The 23518-nt window shown below is 36.3% G+C and overlaps 1 pseudogene; it reads right to left on the reverse strand.

Annotated features, from left to right (window-relative positions):
- Nucleotides 1–14186: 14186 nt before the first annotated feature.
- Nucleotides 14187–17705, reverse strand: LOC121980111 (annotated as a pseudogene).
- Nucleotides 17706–23518: the final 5813 nt, after the last annotated feature.

Below are 23518 nucleotides of genomic sequence, written 5' to 3' on the forward strand. Positions count from 1 at the left end.
CTATTTACCATGAAAATAGAAAGCATGATAGCGTTAAAGAAAAACATATAGCTTTTCATGCTAAAACTACTACACCTAAGACTAGGAATGTAGGTAAAAGTCTAGGTAAAAACTCTAAGGATTGCAGCTACAAGCCTAGAAACAAAAATGCTCATGAACTTAATGGAAAACCAAAAACTAAGGACTTAGTGATGGAAAATCAAGTCTTGAGGTCAAGACTTGATAAAATTGAAAAGACCCTAAATACGGATGGAAAATATCCTATTAGGGCAAAATGAGCATAATCTAGGTCTAGGGGTACAAAAGCCATCCAATGGCCATAGAGGTTTGGGATACAAGCCAAAGGCTAAGAAGGATGTGCCCTCTTACCATAGAGTTCCATATAGTTATGGAACAAACCCTAGGTCTAGTGGTCAAGCCAAAAATACTAAGGAAGTCATCCCTAAGAGTATTTTTGCAATAAATGTGACTAAGGCTTCTAAGAAGTCTAAGAAAGTTACAAACAAGGTCACAAGAGAGGCTATCCCTAGAGTTGACCTAGAAAGTGTGACCAAGGCTTCTAAGAAGCCCAACAAGGTCACTAGGAAGGTATCTAGAGAAGTTATCCCTAGTAAGTACCTAGAGCATCCAAGGAGCATCAATAGGTGTTGGGTTCCTAGGAGCATCTTCTCTACCCCATAAATGGGTTAGAGAGTGTCAACTCCGATTAGAAGGGTAGTTAACCCAACTTTGAGGAAATTGACACTCAAGGAGCATTTTCAAGGTTTTAGTTAACCTTTGAAAATGAAATGGAATTATTGATTACTCCCTGAAAGAGTAAAATGTGCCTAATGGTGAAAATTTGTTTTTATCTTAAAATGGCACAAATTGGGAAAACCTTGAGAAATACCAAGTTGGGATTTTGGTATTCTCTTGGAAATTTAAGGCAATCCGGGCCTTGATTTATGTAATCACTCTTGAGGAAAAATGGAATATGCCAACATTTGAGGACATGTTTATTTTCAATTGGCATACATTAAATCAAGGAAATTAGAAATGCCAATTTAGGTTTTGGCATTCTCTTGAAGCACTTTAGGGCAATCTAGGTTTAAGGTGTAAGTTTAGCTAAGACTTTAAGGATACTTAGATAGTTAATCTAGGTATATTTTATTTATGCTAAATCTTGTCATGATTATTTGCCCATCATATGTCATGACATCATGTCTATTTTTACATTCATGTTTTATTATGAAAAATCCAAAAATACCATGTCATGACATTCATACATCATGTAGTAATAGGATATTTTCTTTTGAAAATTATTTTCTTTTGATGTATGCCATAACATAATCATGCATTAAGTTTAATTCCTTGTAATTAAGGACAAATGGCATTTAACGACACTTATTGACAAGTGACATCCTAGGTGGATGTCTAATATTTCTAAAATGCCTAGATAAATATGCATGATCCCTAGATGAGGGCAAAACCAAAATCTACATCTCACAAAGACTATAAGGTGACTTGTATGTGTTTTAGTGCATATTATATACAAGTGAGATGTTAGGATGATGAACAAAGCTCAAGATGTTGATTTAGTGCATTCCTTTGAGTTTTAAATTCATCAAAACACATAGTTATGTGTTTTCCCATCATTGGGAAAGCTAATGTACAAGTCATGTGCATTATGCCCAAGGAACATGATGGGATATTGGTTTTGAAAATGTTTTCAAAATGATTTTGGAAAACCTTGGTGAAGGCTATCTTTTGATAGTAATCACCATTGAATAGTTAGACACAAACTTGAAGAAAACACTAAAGTTTTTGCAAGTTCTCAAGTTTGTGTCAATCTTTGAAAATATGATGTATTTTCATAGAAAACTATTTTTCCGTGATAGTAAACGCCCTAAATAATGTCTACACGAAATTTCATAATTTTTGGATTTTTGTAGAATTTTCTAGGGGTTTCTGAAGTTGACTGAAATGGAATTTCAGCAACTATCAGAGCTCCGATCGATCCATGGATCGATTGGAGTTCCTGAATCGATCCATGGATCGATTCAAACGGCAATTCCCGCGAGCAGAAGCTCGCTGGATCGATCAGCCGATCGATCCAGGGAGTCTGAATCGATCAGTGGATCGATTCATAAAGGTTCAATCGATTGGAACCCAACTTCAATCGATCCAAGTTGCTGGTTTTGGCTGGGAAGGCCTGATTTCAGCATCTTTGAACCTATTTTAGTCTAGGTAACCATTCCAAACCCCTAAAATACATTTGTATCCATAAAAAGGGTGTTTTCATATGAAAACAAGGATGGGTTGGTTAAGGAAGGCTAAGTTGAAGTTTAGGTTGAGGTGTGTTTCAAATTTTGAATATTTGAACCTCAAAACTTCTAAATTTGGGTTTCCTAATGTTTTAGGGATTCCAAGTCATTGTTGGTGCAATGACAGAAGTTACCACCATGTCTTTAGGGGGAGGGACTCTTTAAAGACATGAAAATTATTTTTTCATGAACCTTGGAAGGTGGTTAACCTTCTGTTGTGAACTTGCTCAAGGTTGAGCATTTAAACTTGAAATGGGGAGAAATGGGGAGTGGATATCCTCATTATTTCAAGTGGACACTCAAGTGGTAGATAATGCTCAAGGTTGGGTAGTTGTCTACATTGAGGAAGAAGTTAAGGATAAATGAAGGGTATGGGACCTTCATTATCGTGTTGATCACAACGAGTGATGTTGTGAACAACGATGAGCAACTCTTCAGGGGGAGAGTCTTCAACAAATGGATTTGTTGAAGTGTGCCCAGAATTGGAGCATAGGTTGATGTGTGTCCAACGATGGGTTGATGTGTGCCAATAGGGGGAGAATGTATGGTTAAGCTTAGGCCTTCATTACCTATGGGAAGGTCATAGGGGGAGAATGAAAGGACTCATGAAAGGGAGTAAGTTAGGCTTTCATTACCTAGAGGGAGTTTGCCCTCTTAGGGGAGAATGAAGAGCTTAATTTATGCTTTCATTACCTAGTGGCATGAAGAAGGAGGCTATGGGATTAGCCTAACTTACATATGGGATTGTAAGTGTTATTGTGGTATTGTCAAACATCAAAAAGGGGGAGATTGTTGGTGCAATATCCCTCAGGTCAAGGTTGACCTGGGTAACCAAGCTGAGTCTTGGTTTGGGTTTAGATATTTGACAATAAGATATTGATTGAAGAAGAGTCAAGTAGGTCAAGGTTGACTGGATACTTGACTGGGAAGTCCTAACTGGGATGTTAGGCAAAATGAAAGACCTAGTGAGTGAAGCTAGGCAGTATGAAAGTCCTGGTGAGTGAAGCCAGGCAGAAGAAAAGTCCTGGTGAGTGAAGCCAGGCAGAAGGAAGTCCTAGTGAGTGAAGCTAGGCAGATGGAAATCCTGGTGAGTGAAGCCAGGTGAAAGTCCTAGTGAGTGAAGCTAGGCAGATGGAAATCCTGGTGAGTGAAGCCAGGTGAAAGTCCTAGTGAGTGAAGCTAGGCAGATGGAAAACCCTAGTGAGTGAAGCTAGGTGAAAGTCCTGGTGAGTGAAGCCAGGCAAGGGAAAATCCAGATGGATCAAGGATGATCGGACATCTGGTGCTGGGAAGTCCAAGTAGGTCAAAGGATTGACTGGATACTTGGCATGAAAGAAAAGTCCAAGTAGGTCAAAGGGATTGACCGGATACTTGGCACAGAGAAAAGTCCAAGTGGGTCAAAGGGATTGACCGGACACTTGGTAAGGGAGTCCTAGCAGGTCAAGGGAGTGACTAGATGCTAGGCATGACATACCAACAGGTCAAGGTTGACCGGATGTTGGTTTGGGAGGTTTGGGACTTGGTTTTGGACAAAAATCAAGTGCTGGATCGATCAGTGGATCGATCCAGGCTCTGGATCGATCCAGACCTGTCCCAGCGAACAGAGAGCCTCTGGATCGATCCGTGGATCGATCCAGAGGTCCCAATCGATCAGTGGATCGATTGGGACGCGGCTGCTTCGCGCGATAAGCGCTGGATCGATCCGTGGATCGATCCAGGCGTTTTCCCAGAGCACAGAGGCGCTCTGGATCGATCCGTGGATCGATCCAAAGCCTCCCCGATCGATTGGGAACATTCGAATCGATCGGGATCCGACCGTTGGCATCGATAAAGGCCGCAGGCGCACGATTCCTTCGGTATCTCTTCTACGGTTTCATCTCAGATCTTCGCCAGCTCCTCCACAGCACTCTCAAAGCTTGTGATCGCCAGTTCTTGAAGGTTCTTGGAAGCTCTCCGAGTCAAGAGGCGGATCAAAGGCAAGAAGAGAAGCTAGGGTTAGGGTTTTCTGCATTCATTGTAAGCTTTGTGCTTGTATTTTGTTTCCCTTTCCTTCTTCTTGTACCGAGAGTCTTGTAGGGCTTCTCCGCCCTCGGTAGTTACCGAAAAGGAGTGTTTCTTAGTGGAGGGTGCGTGCGTGGTGTGGATCCTTGGATTAGTCACCTCCTTTGGAGGTGGATACCAAGTAAAATCCTAGTGTTAGCGTGGGTGTATTTGTTTCTGTATTTTTCGCTGCATATTCTTGAAGAAACAATCAACGCCAAGCACCGAGCGAATGCGACGAGCTATTCACCCCCCCCCCCCTCTAGCTACTTTTGGTCCTAACAGATCACCTATGCCTCCAGATAACTCAAGGAATATGAGAAGAATTACCCTACTCATGACCTTGAGCTTGCAGCAGTAGTGTTCGCCCTCAAAATTTGGAGACATTACTTGTATGGAGCTCAGTGTAGAGTATATACAGATCATCAAAGTCTGAAGTACTTCTTCACTCAGAAGGATCTGAATATGCGACAGCGTAGATGGCTTGAGTTGGTCAAGGATTATGACATAGACATCCTCTACCACCCCGGAAAAGCTAATAAGGTAGCATATGCACTTAGCATAAAGTCCAGTGCTACCTTACTATCCCTAGCAGCCATGTCACCACCCCTACAGAAGGAGATCACAGATTTCGGTCTCGAACTCATAGTGGGGCAGCTCTCTACTATGACATTAGCATCTACCCTGCTTGGTGACATCCAGACAGCTCAGGAACAGGATCCTGAAATTCAGCAAACCAAGCAAGGGTTAGCAGAATCAGAAAGTGGAGAGTTCAGAGTATCAGATAGTGGGGCATTATATTTCGGTGACAGACTCTGGGTCCCAGATCAGGAGGAACTACGCAAGAAGATCTTAGATGAGGCTCACAAAACTCCTTATGCGATGTATCCTGGCTCCACCAAGATGTACCAAGACCTGAAGAGACGTTTTTGGTGGCCTGGGATGAAGAGAGACATCGCTAGATATGTTAGTACCTGTCTGACCTGTCAGAGGGTCAAGGCAGAACACCAGAGACCAGGAGGAGTTCTGCAGCCTATCCAGATTCTAGAATAGAAGTGGGAAGATATTTCCATGGACTTCATAGTGGGACTACCCAGAACCACGAATGGTTTTGATACCATCTGGGTAATAGTCGACAGATTGACTAAATCAGCCCACTTCTTAGCTATCAAGATAGCCTACTCCATGGAGCAGCTAGCTCAGTTGTATCTCAAGGAGATCGTTAGATTACATGGAGTCCCATGAACCATTATTTCAGATAGGGACAGTAGGTTCACATCACACTTCTGGGAGTGTGTACAGTCAGCTTTGGGCACTAAGTTAAAGTTTAGCACAGCCTTCCATCCTCAGACAGATGGTCAAACAGAGCGAGTAAATCAGGTACTCGAAGATATGCTCCGAGCATGTGCCCTAGATTTCAAAGGAAGTTGGTGCAAATATCTGATCTTAGCAGAATTTGCATACAACAACAGCTATCAGACCACTATCGGCATGGCACCTTACGAGGCTCTCTATGGGCGGAGGTGTAGATCTCCAATCTGCTGGTATGAGAGTGGTGAACAGAAGGAACTAGAACTTCAGACAGATCTAGTAGCAGACACCACAGCAGCTATACAGCAGATCCGCCAGAGGATAGAGACAGCTCAGAGCCGCCAGAAAAGCTATGTTGATACACGGCGCAGACCCTTAGAGTTTTCAGTTGGGGATTCAGTGTTCCTCAGAGTAGCTCCCATGAAGGGAGTAATGCGTTTTGGGAAGAAGGGCAAACTAAGTCCCAGATATGTGGGACCATACCTTATCAGCAGAAGAGTTGGCAAGGTAGCATATGAGCTAGAGCTACCCCAGAAAATGTCAGCTGTTCATAATGTATTTCATGTCTCTATGTTGAAGAAGCATATCCCAAACGCCACCCAGGTGATTGAGCCCCAGTCGATACAAGTCCGTGAAGACCTCAGCTATGATAGTCGGCCTACTCAGATAGTAGATCGAGCAGTTAAGAAATTGCGGAACAAGGAGGTACCATTAGTAAAAGTCATTTGACAAAATCACACAGCAGAAGAGGCAACATGGGAGATAGAAGCCAGCATGAGACAGAAGTACCCAGAGTTATTCTAAGTTCGAGGACAAACTTTTTATAAGGTATGGGGGATTGTAACGCCCGAAATTCTCAAAATAATTATTAGAAATATCCTAGTATTTTTCTGGAATTTTAGGATATTTTTATGAAATTTTTAGAATAGCGGAAGTAGCAAAAATAAATAGAAAACGAAAATAGCCTACGCGGGAATTGAACCCGAGACCTATTGGGTCCTACGACTTAAAGGTGAACTCTAGTAACCAGGAGAACCCAGCAGGGTCGTGCTGAAAGGAAAGGGAAACAATTTTATTTAAGTTAAAGTTGGGGGAATTAATTCCTTAATATAAATAGGGAATTAAGTGAGGAATTTTATTTTTTATCGTGACTTACCTCTTCTCCTCACCCTAATCCCGCCGAACCTCCCTTCTCCTCCTCCTCTCGGCGCATCAAGCCTAAGGGCTCTAGGAGCACCTTCCGGTAACGACTCCGATACGAGGATGCTTCCCTTCGCGAGAGGAACACGTAGACGCAAGAGAATCATCGAGAAGATCATCCCCACCGGAAATCTAGCGATTAGATTTGTAAGAAAATCCGAACAGGAGGTAAGAAACCCCTCACCTGCAGTATAAGTAGCTTCCGTATGAATTTTATGCTTCAGTTTAGTAGTATGTAGACTTTCGGCACAAAGGATGCAAACTAGCGCATACCAAGTATTTGATTAAATTATTAGCACAGTTAAGATGCAAATTAGGCATTTTATTAGCTTAGATAAATGCAATAAAAGCATTTTTACAGCTTATTTGGTCTTGCTACAGCTCTTCTGGGACTAGATGTCCAATGGGTGGGCTCCCACAGTCGCCTCTAGGTTCAGACAACCTAGTTCTAGGTTTAGATAACCTAGTTCTAGGTTTAGACAACCTAGTAAAAGCAAGACAAGAATTGTTAGCTTATGTTCAGTATTTTACTTTCTTGGTGGCACTGTACTGGATCAGATATCCATTGGGTTGGGCTCCCATAGTCGTCCCTAGGTTCAGATAACCTAGTAACCCTACTAAATTCGGGACTTGCAAACCCGGGTCTAGTTAGGGATGCGCGCATAGTAAGTACAGTTGTCGGGCCCAAACAGCAGTATGATTATTATTTTAATCTACTTATGAATATAGTTTTCAAACCCTCACAAAATAGTTATGTGAATTCAGTACAGCTTTAGCATTAGATTAGTATTAGCTTAGCTCAGCTTTGGTATCAGTTTAGCTTTCTGTTGATACAGCATGATAGTTTATAATTAGCTTTATTGCCATGATCAGTTTTGCTTCTATGTGTTGTATGTCATGCCATGCTTAGCATATTCAGAATGTATTTCAAATAGCATGTTTTAAAAACATAAATTGCATCGTATGCATGTTTTAGTGAGGTAGATGGTTTCTTACTAAGCTCTCAAGCTTACAGATACTATTTTCCTTATATTGCAGATAAAGGTAAAGGGAAGATGGACTAGGGGAGGTTGGAGGTCAATGCAATGATGAAGATGTGTGTGGATGGAACTTGGAACAAAGATCTTAGGGAATTGCAGCGAGTTTTGTTTTGAACATTAGAACTGTTAGCATTTTATCATTCCGCACCTTAGTATGTTAAATGCCATGAACTAGTAAATTATGCACTCTACCATGCTTAGAACATTAGTTATGTGATGTTAGAATGTTTCCTAGTTATTTTAGAACTTGTATGTGTGATTGAGGCACAAAACAGTGCTGAAATCAGACTTTTGGTACGAAATCAGAAACCCCAATCGATCGGCCGATCGATTGGAGGCTTCTCAATCGATCAGCCGATCGATTGAGAAGTTCGTACCGCGAACAGAAAGCTTCTGGATCGATCAGCCGATCGATCCGGACGCACTCTGTCGCGAACAGAAGGCCCTGGGATCGATCACTGGATCGATTGGCCAGTCTGGATCGATCAGCCGATCGATCCAGAATATTGCCCGAGCATAGTAGCGTGCTGAATCGATCACTGGATCGATCCAACCTAAGTTCCGCATACAGTAGCATGCTGGGTCGATCACGGGATCGATTAGACCATTCCAATCGATCCACCGATCGATTGGGAAGCTTGATAGCAGCGGGAAACCCCTTATTCCAGTTCCTTGACCATGGGGAATGTAATATATGACATGAATAGTTTGATTACACCCCTTAGCACATATAGAATAAGGAAATGATAATAGTTTAGCCAAGTTTTAATTAGTTCAGCTTCCGCACCTAGATTTAATAATGGTCATGGAATAGTTTAGCACAGCATAATGTGACGGTCCGGCCTTACAGCCTAGCCAGTATAACGCGGGTTGTTACACCTTCTCTTTTCTCTCCTCTCCATATTGTGGCCGAACCTCATCTCATCATTGGAGTCCTTGTGGTGGCCGGTTCTAGCTTGGAGAATACGGAAAGAAAGGAGGCTTCGCTCTAGCATCCCTTGGAGCTTGGTTGGTGGAAAAGGTTCTTCATCCTTAGGAGGTTTTGTGCTTGGCCGAAACTTGAAAGAAGAAGAAGAAGGTGCTAGGTGGTTCTCATCTCGGAAGATCATTGCCCACACAACGTCCGAGGTTAGAAGAGGAATACGATAGAAGATCAAGAGGTCATTGAAGTTTACAAAGAAAGGTATAACTAGTATTTATTTTCCGCATCATGCTAGTTTTATTTCTTTGTAAGAATTCCAAACACAAGAGACTAGATATTCTAGGTTTCGAATTATGTTTCGAATCGTGTTCTTTTGTTTTCTTTTTTGAACTTGTGTTTCGATTGTTCTTTGTGGTTAACCTAGGGTTACTATGGGAAGGTTAAATATCTAATTTCCTTAAAAGGCTTTGTCCAGTCAGTGGTGGTTGCTCCCATATCCAAGAAGGTCAAGTGCCTCGCTATGCAGTACTAGAAGCTAATTTTGGAAATAAATATTTAATCGACTTTGTGACCTAGGTGATTTGGGTCGAACGTGTTAAGTTCCGCAGGAGATCCAAATATAAACCTAAAAGAACATATAAGTTAAACTTGGAATCAAACGTATTAAGTGTTGGTTGCTACTCGGAAGGCCTAGAGGTTCCACTGTACAAAAATTTTGTACAAAGGTCTGAACCTTTTCCTAGCTACCATGTGTTCTTTTAAATTAAATTTTTGAATCGCCTGCGGAACTTAACACGTTTGATCCAAAACTTAATCTAGTTGTTCTTTTAGGTTTTGACTTGGATCTCCTGCGGAACTTAACACGTTCGACCCAAGTCACCTTAAGTTATTAATTCCATTAAATATTAATTTCCATAATCGGTTCCCAATACTGACGTGGCGAGGCACATGGCCTTCTTGGATATGGGAGCAACCACCACCGACTAGACAAAACCTTTTATAGAAAGCTAATATTTAATTTCCTAAAATAACTTTGGTTAACCGAAAAGAACAATCAAATCACAAGGAAAAGAAAAACAAAAGAACACTATATCGAAAACAAATTCGAAACTCTAGAATCATATGCCTCTTGTATTTAGTATTATTTCCAAAAATAACTAGTATGATGCGGAAAGAAAAATTACTAGTTATGCCTTTAAGAAAAACCTCTTGATCTTCTACCGTATTCCTCTTCTAACCTCGGACGTTGTGTGGGCAACGATCTTCCGAGATGAGAAACCACCAACCACCTTCTTCTCCTCCTAGCTAGGTTCGGCCACAAAAGAAAAAGCTTCACCAAGGAAGAAAATCAAAACACTAACCAAGCTCCAAGAGATGCTCGCTTCCTCTCCTCCTTCTTCTTCTTCTCCAAGTAGTATCCGGCCACCACAAGAGCTCCAAGGAAAGAGAAGGGTTCGGCCACCACAAGAAGAAAAGAGGGAAAGGATGGCCGGCCACACCAAGGAACCAAAAGGGGGAGAGAAAATAATAGAGGTTGTATCTTGTGAAGGCACTCTCACCCCTTCTTTTATATTCCTTGGCCTAGGCAAATTAGGAAATTTAATTACAATAAAATTTCCTTAATTCCCTTGACATGATTTAATTGAGAAAAATAAAATAATATTTCCCCAATTAATCTCTAATGGCCGGCCACATCAAGAGGAAATAAATTAGACAAGTTTTAATCAACAAATTAAAACTTCCTAATTTGTTTCCGGAAATTTTAAAAATAAAATTTCTCTTTAAAAATCTCTTCATGGTTGATAAAAGGAAATTTCTATAATTTTAATTTTATCAACATGTGGATAATTTTAAAGAGAAAATAAAATATCTCACCAATCTACAAATAAGGAAAGAGATTTAATCTCTTTCTTTAATCTTTTGTAGATCTTTTACAAGAGAGATATTTTTATTTTAATTCTCTTTAATAAATTATTTCTTCCACATAATAAAAATTAAAATTAAAATCCCTTTTTAATTTAATTTGGCCGGCCCCCACTAGCTTGGGTTCAAGCTAGGGTCGGCCACCTAATTTTATACCTAGGCCGGCCCTAGCTTGGTTCCCAAGCTAGCTTGGCCGGCCCCTTATTGGTGGGTATAGAAGGTGGGTATAGAACTCTATAAATAAGAGGCTACGATAGGGACCGAGAGGAGGAATTGGTTTTGGTCTCCCGATAAAATTAAGCATCCCGTGTTCGCCCCGAACACACAACTTAATTTTATCAATAATAATTCATTCCACTAGAGAATTATTATTGAACTACCGCACCAATCCCAAATTACATTTTTGGGCTCCTTCTTATTATGAGTGTGTTAGTCTCCCTGTGTTTAAGATAACAAATGTCCACTAATTAAGTAAGTTACTGACAACTCACTTAATTAATATCTAGCTCCAAGAGTAGTACCACTCAACTTCATCGTCATGTCGGACTAAGTCCACCTGCAGGGTTTAACATGACAATCCTTATGAGCTCCTCTTGGGGACATTCTCAACCTAGTATCTCTAGGACACAGTTTCCTTCTATAATCAACAACACACACTATAAGTGATATCATTTCCCAACTTATCGGGCTTATTGATTCATCGAACTAAATCTCACCCATTGACAAATTAAAGAAATAAATATCAAATATATGTGCTTGTTATTATATTAGGATTAAGAGCACACACTTCCATAATAACTGAGGTCTTTGTTTCTTTATAAAGTCAGTATAAAAGAAACGACCTCTAATGGTCCTACTCAATACACTCTAAGTGTACTAGTGTAATTATATAGTTAAGATAAACTAATACCTAATTACACTACGACCTTCAAATGGTTTGTTCCTTTCCATCTTGGTCGTGAGCTACTGTTTATAATTTATAAGGTACTGATAACATGATCCTCTGTGTGTGACACCACACACCATGTTATCTACAATATAAATTAATTGAACAACTACATTTATCACAAATGTAGACATTTGACCAATGTGATTACCAATGTGATTCTTATTTCTAGATAAATGTTTATACCAAAAGCTAGGCTTTTAGTATACACTCTAACATTAAGTTCCGCAGGCGATACAAGTTTAATTTAAAAGAACACATGGTAGCTAGGAAAGGTTTAGACCTTGTACAAAATTTTTGTACAGTGAAACCATTAGGTTTTTCGAGTAGCAACTAACAGTGTGGGCGACAATCTACCGAGATGAGAACCACCATGCCTCCTTCCTCTTTGCAAGTTTCGGCCACCAAGGGATGCTAGAACAAAGCCTCCTTTCTCTCCTTCTTCTCCAAGTAAGATCCGGCCACCACAAGAACTCCAAGAGAGGATGTCGCCGGCCACTAAAGAAGAAGAGAAAGGGAAGACTAGTGGCCGGCCACACCTAGGAAGAAAGGAGAAGAATAGAAGAGAGTTCTTCTTCTCATGGGGTAACCCGTCCCTCTCTTTTATAATCCTTGTTCATGGCAAATAAGGAAATTAAATTATAATTAAAATTTTCTTATTTTCCTTGCCAATGGATAATAAGGAAAATTTAATTAAAACTTCCCTTTATTCCATCTTATGCTCGACCCCTACAAGAGCTCCAAATAAGGCAAGTTTTAAAACACAATTTTGTATTCCATTTCGAATTAACCATGTATCATATTCCATGTTTTTATTTTGCAATTAAAAAAATCAAAATTAGAAGTATATCATCCAATAAATTTGAGATTTGATCTCATCAAATTAAATAATTTGTATTTAGAATAAAATCTTGAGTTACCTGAGCTAAATAATATAACAATACAATAATATATAATATAGGCAAATTGCTTCCCCCCCTCCTACACGCGCACCCCCCCCCCCCCTCCCCCCCTCCTCTCTCTCTCTCCCTGTCAAAAGACCATTCTACCCTCTATCTTTTTTGTTTTTTTTTTTAAATTTTATTTTTTAATTTTTTTAATTCATACTTATATATTTTTTATTTTTTATTTTTAATTAATTTTAATTTTTTATTTTGTTATTCATACTTATATATTTTTAAATTTTTATTTAGTTTTATTTTTAAAATTAATTTTATTTTTAATTTTTTTCATTCATACTTATATATTTTAAAATTTTTATTTAGTTTAAATTTTTAATCAATTTTATTTATTATTTTTATTAATACTTATATATATTTTTAATTTTATTTAATTTTATTTTTTAATTAATTTTGTTTATTATTTTTTCATTAATACTTATATTTTTTAATTTTATTTCATTTTTATTTAGTTTTATTTTTAATTAATTTTATTTATTATTTTTTTAATTTTTTAATATTTATTTAGTTTTATTTCTTTAATCAATTTTTAAGATTTCTATTTTTATATGTTTTTATGTTTTTTTTTATTATTACATGTACTCTTCATTTGAAAAAAAAAATATGTTTATTCCTAAGTTATGAATGTATTCATTATTAATTGGTAGTATTTTTTTAATTTTAAATATAAACTAAAAATAAATAAAAGATTATAAACATGTAAAAAAATTATTGAAAAAATAAAATTGATAAAGAAATTGATTAAAAAAATTAATAAAAAAATAAAATTTTAAAAAATCAATTGAAAAAATATAAGTATTATGAAAAAAATAATAAATTAAATTAATTAAAAAATATAAATATAAATAAAATTTATATAAAATTGAAAAATAAAGTATTGATAAAAAATAATAAATTAAATTAATTAAAAAATAAAACTAAATAAAATTAAGAATATAATTGTATGAGAGTTATTTTTAAATAAAATTAATTAAAAAATTAAAATTAAATTAGAATTAAATGAAATAAAAAAAATTTTAAAAAAATAAAGAGAAGGTTACATGCGTCTTTTGGCAGGGAGAGAGAGAGGAGGTGGAGGGGGTGTGTGTAAGAGGGGGGTGGGGAAAGCAGCTCTCATAATATAGTGTTAAATATGTGTGATTTGAATTAATAAATTTATTTATTTATTTTTTCTGAGACCCAATGTGTTCTTTCTTGGACCAAATGTACCTCGTAAGTGGGATCCCTTAGATTCCATTTGTATGACAAGTGGAGTGATCCCACTAATAAATAGAGTGGTACATTCTTTAGATCATACTTTACGGTCCAGAGAATTTATACCTCTGCGGGCCAAAATAAGCTCCGCCACTGAATTCACTGTTAAATCATAATTTGTATAAAAGTGTTTAATCATACATACAAGTGTTCAAGTGGTACTTCAACTCAAAAACTCATTCACTCTTTTTATAAAAGGGTAGACCCCTAATATGACTAATTTAATTTATTCCATTAAAATTATAATTAACTAACTTTTTCCAAAATTTATTTTTAATAAAAACCTAGTTATGAAGGCGGTTGGGTGGTATCTCTCTCTGTAAGGATGTCTGATTTCCTATCTGTCATGGCATTCACGAAACCTCCATTCTTCTCCACCTTGTAGGACAACTCTTTCTTTCCTGGAACTACATCGACGTACACAATTGAGTTCTCATCAATCTCACCCTGTACGAGCATCTTCGACAGGTGAGTTACAACTTTCTTCGCTAGGCTTCTCCTAATTGAACTTGCGTTGTAGACCTTGAAAACCCAAATAGATATATATATCCCTTAATTTGCCAATCTTCGATTTAATTTATCTATCAAAATAATTAATCAAACTAGACAATTAAGGATGGAGGCTAATTGGGTTAATTACCAGATCGTAGGGTTCAGATAGAACTACATCCAACGCAGCATCTGTTATAGCCAACGCAATATCTCTGTCGGCGAGACGAAGAGCAATATCCATCATTTGAAGCCTAGCCACCTTTCTAAGTTGATCATGAGATAGTGGATCAAATATTACTATCTCATCAAGTCGATTAAGGAGCTCAGGTCTAAAATGCTTCCTGACCTGCAGCATTAGATCATAATTTAATGTACCATTAATTTCAATGGAATAAATTAAAAGAATTTTTTTAGATGAATAATTAAGCAAGCAAGTTGTACGTACCTCAATCATAACTCTTCCCCTACCAATCTGCAGCGAAGACGCCTGTCCCTGCAGTGCCATTCCATCAAGAAGGTATTCAGCACCAAGATCAGAGGTTATGATAATAACTGTGTTAGTGAAGTCCACAGTTCTCCCTTGGCCGTCAGTTAACCTTCCTCCGTCAAGAACTTGAAGAAGAGTGTTGAACACAGCCACATGAGCTTTCTCTAGTTGGTCGAACAGAATGACGCTGAAAGGCCTCCGCCTCACCGCCTCCGTCAGCATTCCACCTTCTTCATGACCCACGTACCTGAAAAATTATTAATTGAGAGTAAGCAATAGTACGTACATTTGAAGGCGTACGTAGCAAAAGGGGATCCACAATATTGAACGAATTAAGCTTGGAGCTGAGAAGATTAATCTAGCTCACCCTGGTGGTGCGCCGATTAAACGTGCCACCGAATGTTGGTCCGTGTACTCTGACATGTCGATGCGAATGAGAAGATCATTCTCATCATCAAACAATTGCTCTGCAAGAACTTTTGCAAGTTCTGTTTTGCCGACACCGGCGAGGCCTAAGCAGGGCTGGCCCTGACTTTTGGGAGCCCTTGGGCGAAAAGAGAAAAGTGACATCTTAGGGAAAAAACTTTACTAACGTTCAATTGAATATAGTTTAATAGAAAATTTTGAAAATCAATATATTTCAGTAAACTCCATACAAAATTTATTTCTCAAGATTCTTCAAAAAATACAACACCATACAAAATATGTTTCCTAAGTTTCTCCAAAAAAAGATTAATAACTACAAATAAAAAAAATAAGTATGAAATAACCATTGAAAAAATCTATATCTTCTAGCATTTTGAGAAGTAAAATCATCAATAAGGTCTTCAAAATCAAGTTTTTCTAACATCTCATTTTCGATACATAAAATTGTCAAGTCATTTACATTCAAATCGTTATCATCATTTTCTCTCAATCATTCCTGCTCATTCGTTGCATGATTATGATCATCATTTTCTCTCAATTCTTCCCGCTCGATTGTATGATTATTTAATTCTTCTTGATTACTCGATTAGTGCTCATTTGTTACATGATTATTTAGTTCTTCTTGACTTTCTTCTTGCAATTTATCAACTAAATTTTCAATTAAAGAGCTAGCTTTAAAAAACTTACGAAGAACACTTTTGTGAGTTTTAATAATCTGTTCCACTCTTTTTCTTTTGTTTCTTTTCTAACTCTAAGATTGATATTTTTTTTAGAAACATGTTTGTATTACAAATTTCAAATGCAAAAATAAATCACACAAAACCAGCAACAAAGCTAACAATGAAACAACACACAAATAATAAAAATAATAGTCAAAGAACAATAAAGTCTGGTTTGTGCTTAAAGCAATCGATATAACTTATTCAATGATGAGTAAAATTAGAATGATTTATTTAAACTCTTTCCAATCTGTAAAAAAAATCATAAAATATTGACTCCAATGCAATATTAAAAATCAATATTGAATATTGACAATAAGAAAAAAATATAGATAAGTAGGTAACTTACGTTGTAAGTTTATATATTAATGAATGATGATGTTGATGAAATTAAAATTAATAAACTTTTCTAATTTAATTAGAAGAGATTCAAAGGAGAAGAAAGGAAGAAATTAGCGTTCAAGATTCATACTTTACTCTTTAGAGTCTCACAACTTCTGTAAATAAATTAATGAAAAAAGAATTGCACCAGAAATAAAATCTTAGAAAGAGAAAAAAGGATTGTTTACCTTCCTTTTTTATCTTTCTTTTCTTTTTTAGATTTTTATTAAAACAATTTAAGTATATATAATATATATTATATATACATGTCAAATTTGGAACCCCTAAAATTCGAGGGCCTTGGCCATGGTCCGATGACATGTCTCAGGGCCGGCCCTGGACCTAAGAAGAGAAATGAGCCAATGGGTTGCTGTGGCCACCCAAGGCCAACTCTCGATCGAAGAACTACTTCGGCTACAATGTTGACAGCCTCATTCTGACACTACTCTCTCGTGCAACCTCTCTGCTAGGCCGATTTCCTTCTCATTCTGCCCCTGCAGCCTTGTCACAGGAATATGATCTGTCCCATGGCTTACAGAATATCCACCTTCATTATTAAGAATAAGAGCTCGATGATCACCGATGATTCGAGCACCATGGGGCCCTTCAAGCTTCTCGTTGATTTCTTTAGAGAAGCTAACGGGGGTTATAAAGGCTTCGTTGATAAGGTATACCGGCTGGAATAGGGGCTCAAAGGTGACATCTTTCTTGACATACTTTTCGCACTCCTCCCTTGTCATCTCTCCAATGCATTGCAGCTCACCTCTTGCAAGCATTGCCTTGAAGAGGTTTAGCAGCGTCCATGGAACCTTCAGCCCTATCTGAATCGAGAATTAAGTGGATTTCGTTAATGAAGAGAATGATCTTGCCTTTAGCCCCCTCAACTTCCTTGAGGATCGCCTTGACGCGATCCTCAAATTCACTGCAGTACTTGGATCCGGCCATCAGGGCGCCCATGTTGAGCGCCACAATATGAACGTCGAGCAGATTACTCGGGACATTTCCGCATGCGATACGATGAGCAAGATCCTCAACGAGGGTTGTTCTCCATAAATGTAGCTGGCCGATCAGAAGGGGATTATTTTTAAGCTGCCGGGAGAGAATGTTGGTGATGAAGCGAATCTGCAAGTCGCGGCAAGTGACCGGGTCGGTCTTCCTAGCCACCTCGACCAGGTCGCAGCCGTAGGTATTGAGGGCCTTGAAGTTGGTATCCTCATCCCCGGACGCGCTCTCCCCCTTCCTCCCCTCCTTTCTGCGGAGTTTCTCGATCTTGGTCTTGTGCGTGAACTTGTTGGGATTCATGGCCGATCGATTGCTTGCAACTTCCTTCTGCTACTGCATGCTGCTTAATAATTCGTGGCGGAAGGAAAACTAGAAGCTAGCTAGCTAGCTACAGGAAGATCGACGTTCAAGAGATAAATTCACTCGCGGCCGCGAGTTTGGATTGGTGGTTATTGGTTTGGGAGTTTGTTGAGAGAGATTCGCTCACTCACGACCCTTACCGTCTCTGCCACATCACCCCAACAAATCTTTTTTTCGTAAAACTAATTCTAAGGGTGTCCGCAGTACTGGATTTACAAAAATTCAAAAGTTGGGTTTTGTAAACCCAATTACATTGCACCATTTTAAAAAAACTGAGAACTAAAGAAGCCTGTATCCAATTTTGAAGGTTGGTTTCATGGTGCTTTTAAGAATAAAATATTTAATACACATATGTCCCATGCTAGTTTAATACACATGGCTTCATTGTCAAACAAATGTTTATTTTTTAAAAAAAAAATCTTAATCAAATGAACGTTACAGACAACGTCCATTTGACTATGTTGTACTTTATAGTTCGTTGATTTGTAAGTTTTTTATTTATATTATACTTTATAGTTTGTTTGTATTTTAATTCTATTTTAATTATGTATTATGTTTTATTTTATGATCTCATTGTAATGATTTATTTGTTAATGTTGTAAATTATTAAATTTTCAATAATATTTTTATGAAATTATTTTGTTCATAAATAAATTTAGTGAACAAAAAATGTAGTTAATTATTATGTATTAATTATTAAATTAATAATTTATTTAAAAATATTAAATAAAACTAATATATATTATTAATAAATTAATTAACATGTATATTATAAATATATATATTTATGATAATATATAAATAAATAGTAAATAAGATAGTAAATAGAAAATATAGATAATGATGTGATGGGTCCAATATAAAGTTATTTGTTGGGTTTATGATTGTAGGAAGAGGTTTATAAAAGTTGTAGAGTTTTTATTTTTGATGTGGCAGTGATGTGACATAGTAGGTCCCACGATAAAGTTGGGTTTATGAGTTTAGATTTACGGTTACTCTAAGTAACAGCGAAAATAGAGATAAGCACGAGCATAAATACACAGTTCTGTTTTTACCTTGTACTTTATTCGTAATCCAACTATTACTATTCTAAAACTCATGATCTTTAATAGTTTCGATAGATAATTTACTATAGCTTTTTTTCTCTGAAATTTTTCAAAGAAGAAGCAAACTCATACAAAGAATAAGATAATAACAACATGACTATCTTTGTAAAGACAAATGCAAGTAAATGAAATATACCGATAACTTAAGATCAAGAGTAAGCGTAGGTTGTCGGTGAACTCTCGGTGCAGTAAGAGTAGCACTTGCACAGGCAATCATAGTAGGAGTGTGATGAAGAATGAATAGCAGTGTTGATCTCTAACCTTCTATTTGTTGATTGAACCTTCTATCCGTCGATTGAAATCCACATATTTTCCTTATTTGCTCCGATCCGATCATCCTGTGATTTTAATTTCATTGTTTGGTCGACTGATCCAAGTTATTCGTTGGCGGAACCCCGAGTATTTCTTTCCTACTCAATTCGATATAATCAACTATCATTGTGTTTTATGGCTCAGTTGACGGATCCCACTTATCCGTCAATGGAACAAGCTGTATATCAATTAAATATGCAGAACTTTAATATGATCTATGCCACATTGGTTGGATCAGTTGACTGTAATCGACTGAACCCTCGGTCAACCCCACACTTTATTTATCTACAAAATAAAGTTAGCATAACAAAATAATACTAGTAGTCCTGCAAAACAGAGTTAAAACAGTAGATATTAAAGATGCATGAGTATGACAGTTAGGACTATCTTGATCTCAACTTAGAAACCTCCGTTGGTTTCTTCAATTGAATCAACGCCTAAGGTTCCAGAAGATTACCTCAACTTACCCATTAAACATCCCGGTCTTTCAAACCTATTTGGACTTCATTTATTAAACATCTTATCGATCTGTCAGGGGTTCCTGATTCCGTCTATAGTCCTCTGACCTGAATCCACCTTACCATATGTCAAATCCACTTGATTCATCTGGATTTCCTGTTTAATTTTCACGATTTGCCAGACTTCCACCGCCTAGTATTTGGTCTAGCCTACAAGGACTTTTCTAAGTTGAGCATTCTGCAAGCTTGATCAATTCATTAGATCACAAAAAAGACTTAACTTAAACATTTAATATCATCAAAATGTAAGTTTGATTTTGATACTTTTTGCACCAATAATCTTCTCCTTTTTTATATTTGATAATCCTAATTTAAAAACTTAAAATATAATTTAAAAACAACTTAGATACTTGTAATTCCATCTCTCCCTCTTTAAGTCACATTATCAAGTTGGGTTCATAACACAGCAGAGGTGTACAAGGTTTAAACATTGGAAGGTGGTATTTAAATATTTAAATAATTTTCTAAAAAATAATTTTTAAAACATATTTTAAAAATTTTCTAAGGAAAAGTAGTCTTTCAAAAATGACTTTAAAATTTTAGAAGTCAAAATGAATTTTTTGTAAATAAGTTTTGAACATAATCTTTTCAAAGCAATTTTTCAAATATAATTTTAAGTTGAAAGATGAAATTTAAAAAATTTTGTAGGTAAAAATACTTTTAAAAATTTGTCTAAGTAAAAAGTTATCCTGAAATTTTTTTCTAAGTAAAATTAATTTAAAAAATAAATTTTGAAAATTTTTTCTAAGTAAAATTAATTTAAAATTTTTTCTAAGAAAAAATAAATTTTGAAAATAAATTTAAAAAATTTTCTAAGCTTAATTTTTGAAAAAAAATAAAAATGTTTCTAAGTAATTAATTTTCAAAAAATAAATTTAAAAATTTTGGAAAAATGTGACAACAAATTTTCAACATAAGATTTTTTTCAAACTAAAAGTTTGCTCCCTTGACTTGATATTGTCCTAAAGTTCACTAAAGTTTAAGCATGTAAGATATGATATTTACCCTCCTTTGTTTTTCGTCTTCTATGATTTTACAATTGATATCAGAACAAAATTTAACTTAAACATTTGACAACCTCAAAACATATGTTTAATTTTAATGCTCCATGTACAAACAAAGCCTTTTACTATCTAATTTCTAATTAAGTCTTCCACTGCTTAGTTCCTAACTATGACTTGTCGTTGTCTAATTTGGGACTTATATTATCTAGTCCCACTAAGACTTTCCCTCAACTGCTAAGTAACTAGTCATTCTTGACCTACTTAGACTTCCACACTCACTTCTAAGCATCAAGTTAACCTTGACTTGTTTGAACTCTATACGCAATTTGATCAACCTTGGTCACTATTGATAAAACTTTCTTAAACATATTGCTCAAATAAACTATCAAAATTTTAGAAATGATTACACCAACAAATAGAACCTTTCAAGAGTGCCAAAGAACTACAAGAGAAGCTCATAGAGCTCCATGCAGGAACACACAATTCGAGGAGAGCAAAGAGAGACCTCCTCACGAATGAACTACAAAAATTGTACCATAAAGGAAGTAGATACCATGAGCCAAATTCACAAAAGATTACAACTTCATAAGATATGAGTTAAAGGCAAGTGAAAAGGGACATTTTTTAAGGTAAAATTAGATGAATTATTTTATGACTAAATTTCATGAACAAGCTAACCTTGGTCTGAAAGAGAAAGCTATAATTGATCTTCATTGTAGAAAAGAAGAAATTCAAAGGAGAAGAAAGTTACGTAGGAATAGGAACATGAAACCGGCCAAAGATGAGGATGGTCTTTCATTTAATGAAATGAGCTTCAATACAAAGGATGATGAGGAAGAGAATGAGCTTCAATAAGAAGGATGTCAGGAGACGTTTTAGAGATCCAAAGAAACCAACCAACTCAAAACGTACATCAAATCTAAGTCAAATATAATGTGTTTTGGTTGTAATAGAAAAGGACAATACAAGACAGTGTCCAAAGATGTACAATCAAGAGGAAAAAGCCAAAAAGAAGAAGAAGATGCTAAAAACCACGCACTAATTGGGACAATTCTTCTTTGTGCATCCTTGGAAGAAGAACTTTGTGAGTTGACCTGAAACATGGCCTTTATGACCATAAATGATGGTGCATCAAGTGATGACAAGAAGAAAACTTCATCATGTGGAGAGGTACCATCCTCATGTGAAGAAGGGTCATCATCAAGTGACGATGATGAGATAAACTCTTCCATGTTAGATCAATAGACTTTATGAAACTATTGCATCTCTGACTAACGCTCTAGCTAAGTCTAAGGAAAGAGTAAAGGTGCTCTAGGAGCTCAAGGCCACCTTAAAGGAAGAAAAATGGCTCATCCTCCACATGTAGAGATCAATAATATTCTTCTTACAAAGTTGAAAAACTTGAAGAGAAAAATGCATCCTTGAAACTAAAAGCGGATGAGAAGAAGACCACCTTGAAATGGTTCTGGTTCCAAGTTGACATGATATTCAAAAGCCAACGAACCGTATATAGTAAGATTGTTATAGGGTACATTGGCAAAAACAAAAGGATGTGGCTTATATATCTCTTGCTGATTCAAACACCTGTATCATGCCTACGACCGCCACTAAAGGAAATTGGCAAAACTATAATAGATAAGGCTTGAGTTCCTAAGCAATCTCTAGTCAACTCATCCGGACCCAAAATAGGGGTACCAAAATTTCAATTTTTCATGTTTTATATGTTTGTGGCAAAGAAAAACACTTGGACAAATTGTTCATGTTCAATAGAGATTTGAGGAAGTTCACCACATTTGAGCATAGAGACAATAAAAATCTCTTTGGGTAATAGTGAAGATGTCGAGATAATTGAAACAGATAATATTAAGTTAACATCGAAATAAATTATTAAGAAAGTATTGTTATCCAAAAGACATGAAATTTAATTTGTTTGGTGTAAACCAACTATGTAATGCCTAGTACAAGGTTGAGTTTCACTCAACTAAATTTTTAATGAAATACAATAAACATGACAGTGGCAAAAACGCTTTTAATATCTTCGTCAATCTGTCTCAAAATTAATATGGAAGAAGTAAATCACTAGTGGCTATTAATCTTAGACAGTTGAATAACGCACGATGATATAGGAGAGGGTAAACACCCAATTACTAATCTGACAATGACACAAAGCAATTAGCTCACTCCCAATGTCTTCGTCAGTTCATCCCCAAGTCAACACAGAAAAAGTAAATCACGGGTGATTATTAACTCTGGATAGTTAAACAACGCACAATAATATGGGAAAAGACAGACACCAAACTACTAATCAAGATTTAACCTCATACTTTATGATAATAATACCATCTTATACTAGCCAATTATATATCTCGAAGGGACAATACAATAAGTTTGATATTATCACGTTAGTAGGTCATGAAAAGATATTTTGAGCACTATTTAACTAAAAATTTTTAATGGTCTTTCAATAATTAAAATAATACCTAAGAGTCCATTTTTAACCACTAAAAAGTCAGTGTTTTAGCCACTTAAAGGCATCAAGGTGTTTTGACAAAATTAATCTTTTAATACTGAAAGTGATAAAATAGCCTCACTAATATATTATTGGTACTCTCAAGAAATAAGGACATGCTCAGCTCCATGTTGATTTTGACCACTATAAGATTTTTTTTAAAAAAATAATAATTTTTTTAAAGACGTTAATTCGTTAAACACATCTATACTATAGAGATATTTTAGGAATAAGAAACGTTGCAAGGTAAATTTAAATTTATGGTACGTTCTTTGATAAATATCAAACGTTGGCACTAACATCA

This window comes from Zingiber officinale, chromosome 5A (genome assembly GCF_018446385.1).
Source record: "Zingiber officinale cultivar Zhangliang chromosome 5A, Zo_v1.1, whole genome shotgun sequence".
In the NCBI taxonomy this organism is placed as follows: Eukaryota; Viridiplantae; Streptophyta; class Magnoliopsida; order Zingiberales; family Zingiberaceae; genus Zingiber; species Zingiber officinale.